At 36.2% G+C, this 8163-nt stretch overlaps 1 non-coding gene across 1 annotated transcript; it reads left to right on the forward strand.

The window, feature by feature from the left end:
• Positions 1 to 349: 349 nt before the first annotated feature.
• Positions 350 to 453, forward strand: LOC112799418 (small nucleolar RNA R71). Its single transcript, XR_003201000.1, has one exon. It is a non-coding gene; the product is annotated as a small nucleolar RNA R71 (small nucleolar RNA).
• Positions 454 to 8163: the final 7710 nt, after the last annotated feature.

Consider the following 8163-nt stretch of genomic DNA (forward strand, 5'->3'; position numbering starts at 1 on the left):
GGATCATAAGCTTCTACTTCAGAAGATGCCTCTTTAGTACTGTTGGATGCATTTTGCCATCTATTTAGACTTTGAGAAATCATGTTGACTTGCTGAGTCAATATTTTGTTCTGAACCAATATGGCATTCAGAGCATCAATTTCAAGAACTCCCTTCCTCTGAGGCGTCCCATTATTCACGGAATTCCTCTCAGAAGTGTACATGAACTGGTTATTTGCAACCATGTCAATAAGTTCTTGAGCTTCTGCAGGCATTTTCTTTAGGTGAATGGATCCACCTGCAGAATGGTCCAGTGACATCTTAGAGAACTCAGACATAGAATATATCTATCATGGTCCATTCTGAAAACATGTCAGAAGGACATCTTTTGGTCAGTTGCTTGTATCTTTCCCAAGCTTCATAGAGGGATTCACCATCTTTTTGTTTGAAGGTTTGAACATCCACTCTAAGCTTGCTCAGCTTTTAAGGAGGAAAGAACTTAGCCAAGAAACCGTGACCAGCTTATCCCAGGAGTTCAGGCTATCTTTAGGTTGAGAGTCCAACCATGCTTTAGCTCTGTCTCTTACAGAAAAAAGGAAAAGCATGAGCCTGTAGACTTTAGGATCTACTCCATTAGTCTTAACAGTCTCATAGATCTGCAAGAATTCAGTCAAGAACTGATAGGGATCTTCTGATGGAAGTCCATGAAACTTGCAGTTCTGTTGCATTAGAGCAACTAATTGAGGTTTCAACTCAAAATTGTTTACTCTAATGGCAGGAATTGAGATGATTCTTCCATCAAACTTGGAAGTAGGTGTAGTATAATCACCAAGCATTCTCCTTGCATTATTGTTTTTGGGTTCGGCTGCCATCTCTTTTTCTTATTCAAAAATTTCAACAAGGTTGTCTCTGGATTGTTGTAATTTAGCTTCTCTTATTTTCCTCTTCAGAGTCCTTTCATGTTCTGGATCAGCTTCAACAAGAATGCCTTTTTCCTTGTTCCTGCTCATATGAAAGAGAAGAGAACAGAAAAAGAAGAGGAATCCTCTATGTCACAGTAAAGAGGTTCCTTATTGTTAGTAGAAGAAGAAAGGGAATAAAGCAAGGAAAATCCAAACACAAAGGTGAGGATAGGGTCAGAGATTTGAGATGAAGAGAAGTGTTAGTGAATGAATAAATAAATAGAATAAGATGAGAGACAGAAGTTTTCGAAAATAATTTTGAAAAGTAGTTAATGATTTTCGAAAATTAAGATAAGAAATAAAATTAAAATTAAAATTTAAAACAATTAATTAATTAAAAAGAATTTTTGAAAAAAAGAGGGAGGTATTTTCGAAAATTAGAGAGAGAAAAGTTGTTAGGTGGTTTTGAAAAAGATAAGAAAGAAACAAAAAGTCAAATAGTTAGTTAAAAAAGATTTGAAAATCAAATTTGAAAAGATAAGAAGATAAGAAGATAAGAAGTTAGAAAAGATATTTTAAAATCAAATTTTTGAAAAAAGATAAAATTTTGAAAAACATATGATATAAAAGATAAGATAGAAAGATATGATTAAAAAGATATGGTTAGAAAAGATTTAATTTTTAAAATTAAAATTAATTACTTGACTAACAAGAAACTAAAAGATATGATTCTAGAATTTAAAGATTGAACCTTTCTTAACAAGAAAGTAACAAACTTCAAATTTTTGAATCAATCATATTAATTGTTAGCATAATTTTTGAAAATAAAGATAAAATTAAGAAAAAGATTTTTGAAAAATAATTTAAAAAATAAATTTTGAAAATTGATAAAAAATGAAAAAGATTTGATTTTTGAAAAAGTTTTGAAAAGATAAGATTTTTAAAATTTGAAAATTTGACTTGACTTACAAGAAACAACTAATTTTAAAAATTTTTGACAAAGTCAACTCAAATTTTTGAAATTTTGAGAGAAAAAAGGAAAAGATATTTTTTGATTTTTGAATTTTTAATTATGAGAGAGAAAAATATAATTATGACCCAAAACATGAAAATTTTGGATCAAAACATATGATGCATGCAAGAACACTATGAATGTCATGCTGAACACCAAGAACACTTTGAAGATCATGATGAACATGAAGAACATATTTTTGAAAAATTGTTTATGCAAAGAAAATATGCAAGACGCCAAACGTAGAAATTTTTAATGCTTAAATACTATGAATGCAAAAATGCATATGAAAAACAACAAACAACACAAAACAAGAAAACATCAAGATCAAACAAGAAGACTTATCATGAACAACTTGAAGATCATGAAGAACACCATGAATGCATGAATTTTTTTCGAAAAATGCAAGAACAATATGAATATGCAATTGACACCAAACTTAAAACATGATACAAGACTCAAACAAGAAAAACAAAAAATATTTTTGATTTTTATAATTTTATTATTTTTTTTGGATTTTATTTTATATTTTTCGAAAAACATATAGGATGAGGAAAATAAGAAATTCAAAATTTTTAAGAAGAATTTCAGGAATCTTTCAATGTTAGCCTAAAGCTCCAATCCAAGGGTTGGACATGGCTTAATAACCAGCCAGCTTTAGGATATAAATCAGTCATACAACAACTGATATTTCAATTAACTTGCCTCTATGCTTATGGTTGGAAGCCTCAATCCAAAAGAATTTGGATATGGCTTTATAGCCAGCCAGGCTTCAACATGCTTCATGAAACACTAGAATTCATTCTTAAAAATTTAGAATAATTTTCGAAAATAGATGAGAAATACTTTTTTTTTGAAAATAAAACAAAAAGAAAATTACCTAATCTGAGCAACAAGATGAACCGTCACTTGTCCAAACTCAACAATCCCCGGCAACGGCACCAAAAACTTGGTGCACGAAATTGTGATCATCAACAATGGCTCCAATAACTTGGTAGCGCTCTCAAACGTGAATCACACTTAGTCACAACTCCGCACAACTAACCAGCAAGTGCACTGGGTCGTCCAAGTAATACCTTACGTGAGTAAGGGTCGATCCCATGGAGATTGTTGGTATGAAGCAAGCTATGGTCATCTTGTAAATCTCAGTTAGGTGGATAATAATTGATTATGGAGTTTTCAAATAATAATAATAAATAAAACATAAAATAAAGATAGAAATACTTATGTAAATCATTGGTGAGAATTTCAGATAAGTGTATGGAGATGAATTGTCCCTATTGGATCTCTGCTTTCCTACTGCCTTCCCTCAATCCTTCTTACTCCTTTCCATGGCAAGCTGTATGTAGGGCATCACTGTTGTCAATGGCTACATCCCATCCTCTCAGTGAAAATGGTCCAAATGCTTTATCACAGCACGGCTAATCATCTGTCGGTTCTCGATCATGTTGGAATAGAATCCCTTGATTCTTTTGCGTTTGTCATCACGCCCAACAATTCCGAGTTTGAAGCTCGTCACAGTCATTCAATCCCGGAATCCTACTCGGAATACCACAGACAAGGTTAGACTTTCCGGATTCCCATGAATGCTGCCATCAATTCTAGCTTATACCACGAAGATTCTGATTAAGGAATCCAAGAGATATGTGCCCGGTCTAAGGTAGAACAGAAGTGGTTGTCAGTCACGTACGTTCATAGGTGAGAATGATGATGAGTGTCACGGATCATCACATTCATTATGTTGAAGTGCAATGAATATCTTAGAATAAGAACAAGTCGAATTGAATAGAAAATAGTAGTAATTGCATTGAAACTCGAGGTACAGCAGAGCTCCACACCCTTAATCTATGGTGTGTAGAAACTCCACCGTTGAAAATACATAAGTGATGAAGGTTCAGGCATGGCCGAATGGCCAGCCCCCAAACATGATCAATAGTCTCCTAAGATGAATAATAAAATAAAGCTGAGACCAAAGATGTCTAATACAATAGTAAAATGTCCTATTTATACTAGACTAGCTACTAGGATTTACAGAAGTAAGTAATTGATGCAGAAATCCACTTCCGGGGCCCACTTGGTGTGTGCTTGGGCTGAGCTTGAGTTTTGTACGTGCAAAGGCTTCTTTTGGAGTTGAACACCAAGTTGTAATGTGTTTTTGGCGTTCAACTCTGGTTCTTGACGTGTTTCTGGCGTTTGACTCCAGAATGCAGCATGGAACTGGCGTTGAGCGCCAGTTTACGTTGTCTAATCACGAATAAAGTATTAACTATTATATATTTCTGAAAAGCTCTAGATGTCTACTTTGCAACGCCGTTGAGAGCGCGCCATTTGGAGTTCTGAAGCTCCAGAAAATCTATTTCAAGTTCAGGGAGGTTAGATTCCAACAGCATCAGCAGTCCTTTTGTCAGCCTCCTTATCCGAGTTTTGCTCAGGTCCCTCAATTTCAGCCAGAAATTACCTGAAATCACAGAAAAATACACAAACTCATAGTAAAGTCCAGAAATGTGAATTTAGCATAAAAACTAATGAAAACATCCCTAAAAGTAGCTAGATTATACTAAAAACTATCTAAAAACAATGCCAAAAAGCGTATAAATTATCCGCTCATCAGAGCTCTGCTGATTCTCATGGATTAATAATATTACTATTTCTATTTCAATCTATGTTTGATTCCATTCTAAGATATATCTTCGTTGTTCAAACTAATGAAACCGGGTGGAACGAGAGTATGACCTGTTTTCTACATGGGTTCTTGCTAGCCCCTAGCGGGATAGCATTAAATCACAAGCTTGATTATACATCTCTTAGACGGCTAATCCACAACTTTGTTGGAGACATGGGAACATCTGTTCAGCTGAGGTACGGGGCGATTAGGGCCTTTGTGATATAGACTAGAATCACAAAGCTTCATTCTTTGATCCGGAAGATCTGACCTTGTATGTGGCATTTTAAGTAGGATCACCAGGGATTGAATTGCTACAGCTTCACCTCGTTCAGATTGGATGACCATTAGCACCGACGTGTGATTTGAAGCAGAAGAGATTAATGACCACTAGCCCCAGCATTAATCACTTACAGTTTGCCATAGAATGATTCATCCATTGTTGCAGTAGATAATAAGAAAAGTTGATTTAGAAAGAAAAAGCATCTCCGAAGCCTCAACTGAATTCTTATCACTGTTTTCACACCAATTCAGTAATTCTTTCCTTATTCTATTTTTATGCGTTTTTCACAACCACTATCTTTTCTATCCTCCTGACTAAGATTTCCACTATAGGCATTGCTTGCTCAATCCGACAATCCACGTGGGATTTGACCCTCACTCACCTGAGGTATTACTTGGACGATCCGGTGCACTTGCCGGTTCATCTGCGCAGAATTTGCGAAGTTCAATTTCGTGCACCAGCTAATTACTTTGGTGCCACAAAACTGTCAGTTTCATGGACTCCTGTAAGAAGACCTAAACTTATTCATCTCTAATTTCATGTAAATCTTTGATACAATAAAAACCAATAGAGTCCATCCTGATGTCTATCAGTTATTACTCTTTTTGTTTGCTGTACGGGATAAAGCCAAGCAATAGCTTGATACTTGGTGCACGAAATTGTGATCATCAACAATGGTGCCAATAGACTTGGAGCTCTCAAACGTGAATTACACTTTGTCACAACTTCGCACAACTAACCAGCAAGTGTACTGGGTCGTCCAAGTAATACCTTACGGGAGTAAGGGTCGATCCCACGGAGATTGTTGGTATGAAGCAAGCTATGCTCATCTTGTAAATCTCAGTTAGGCCGATAATAAATGGTTATGGAGTTTGCTAATTTAAAATATAAATAAAACGTAAAATAAAGATAGAGATACTTATGTAAATCATTGGTGGGAATTTCAGATAAGTGTATGGAGATGCTTTATCCCTTTTGAATCTCTGCTTTCCTACTGCTTTCATCCAATCATTCTTACTCCTTTCCATGGCAAGCTGTATGTAGGGCGTCACCATTGTCAATGGCTACTTCCCATCCTCTCAGTGAAAATGGTCCAAATGCTCTGTCACAGCACGGCTAATCATCTGTCGGTTCTCGATCATGTCGGAATAGGATCCATTGATCCTTTTGCGTCTGTCACTACGCTCAACACTCGCGAGTTTGAAGCTCACCACAGTCATTGAATCCCTGAATCCTACTCGGAATACCACAGACAAGGTTTATAATTTCTGAATTCTCAAGAATGGCCGCCAATAATTCTAGCTTATACCACGAAGACTCTGATCTTTCAGAATGGAGGCTAAGAGACACGCGCTCGATCTAAGGTAGAACGGGAGTGGTTGTCAGGCACGCGTTCATAAGGACGGATGATGATGAGTGTCACGGATCATCACATCCATCAGGTTGAAGTGCAACGAATATCTTAGAATAAGAATAAGCTTGAATTGAATAGAAGAACAATAGTAATTGTATTAATTCTCGAGGTACAGCAGAGCTCCACACCTTAATCTATGGTGTGTAGAAAGTCCACCGTTGAAAATACATAAGTGATGGTCCAGGCATGGCCGAATGGCCAGCCCCCAAAGTCTAAGAACTAAACGTCCAAAGATAGATACCAAGATATCTAATACAATAGTAAAAGGTTCTATTTATATTAAACTAGTTACTAGGGTTTATATAAATAAGTCTTAGTGCAGAAATCCACTTCCAGGGCCCACTTTGGTGTGTGCTTGGGCTGAGCTTTAGATTTACCCTCTTCTTACTGTTGTATTTATGTTAATGCACTTTCCAATGATACGTAAGCAAGGCATCTCCGGTCCTATTCCTATAGAATCTTGAGGAACGAGAGGATTTAATCGTAAATATCGACTAATTCTTACGAAGTACAAATCAAAAAGAAGTCTAAAAAAAAGATAAATTTCATCTATATCGAATTTGAATATCAGAATAGTAGATATAGTTTTGATTCAATGGGTTAGGTCCACTTACTTTTTTTTTAATGTTTCGAAATTTTATTATTGGAATAATCGAAAATAGCAGAGGCTTCTCTTGGGGTTAAACGCCAAGTTGTAATGTCTGTTTGGCATTTAACTCTGGTTTGTGACGTGTTTTTGGCGTTTTACTCTAGAATGCAGCATGGAACTGGCATTGAACGCCAGTTTGCGTCGTCTAAAATTGAATAAAGTATGAACTATTATATATTTTTGGAAAGCCCTGGATGTCTACTTTCCAACGCAGTTAAGAGCGCACCATTTGGGGTTCTGTACCTCCAGAAAATTCATTTCGAGTGTAGGAAGGTCAGAATCCAACAACATCAGCAGTCCTTTGTCAGCCTCCTATCCGATTTTTGCTCAGGTCCCTCAATTCCAGCCAGAAAATATCTGAAATCACAGAAAAACACACAAACTCATAGTAAAGTCCAGAAATGTGAATTTTGCATAAAAACTAATAAAAACATCCCTAAAAGTAGCTAGATCCTACTAAAAACTACCTAAAAACAATGCCAAAAAGTGTATAAATTATCCGCTCATAAATACTCAGCCCAGGGAGAGCCTAGATACATAGGATAATGTGGTCAGCAGGTTCTTGACCAAGTTCTTTCCACCTCAGTGGCCGACCAAGCTAAGGACCGATGTTTAGATATTCAAGCAACAAGAGGATGAATCTTTCTATGAGGCTTGGGAAAGGTACAAGGTGATGCTCAAAAAGTGCCCTCCCGACATATTTTTGGACTGGATACAGTTATAAATTTTCTATGATGGGATTACTCTGGCTGCTAGGACCTCTTTGGATAATTCTACAAGAGGATCCCTTCATATGAAGAAATCCACGAAAGATGCTCTAGAGTTGATTGAGATGGTTGCTAATAACCAATATCTATACTCTTCTGAAAGGATTGCCATGAGGAAAGGAGTCATTGAACTAGATGCTCTGGATACCATTCTTGCTCAGGATAAAGCCATGTCTCAACATTCCTTTTGCAGAGGCTTTGGAGCAAGTGCCTCTCTATGATAAATTTATAAAGGAATTGGAAAGGAAGTGAAACCGTGGTGTTCACAAAGGAATGTAGTATTATTCCAAAGGATGTTCCTGAAAAGATTCAAGATTCGGGAAGTTTTTTTATTCCTTGCACCATTGGTGATATTACTATTCAGAGGGCATTATGTGATCTTAGAGCTAGCATCAATCTCATGCCACTTTCTTTGATGGAAAAGCTCCAAATTGATGAGGTAAAATCCACTCGTATTTCTCTTTAACTTGCTAACCATTCAATTAAATTTTCTCT

The sequence above is a fragment of the Arachis hypogaea genome, chromosome 4 (assembly GCF_003086295.3).
Source record: "Arachis hypogaea cultivar Tifrunner chromosome 4, arahy.Tifrunner.gnm2.J5K5, whole genome shotgun sequence".
NCBI lineage: Eukaryota > Viridiplantae > Streptophyta > Magnoliopsida > Fabales > Fabaceae > Arachis > Arachis hypogaea.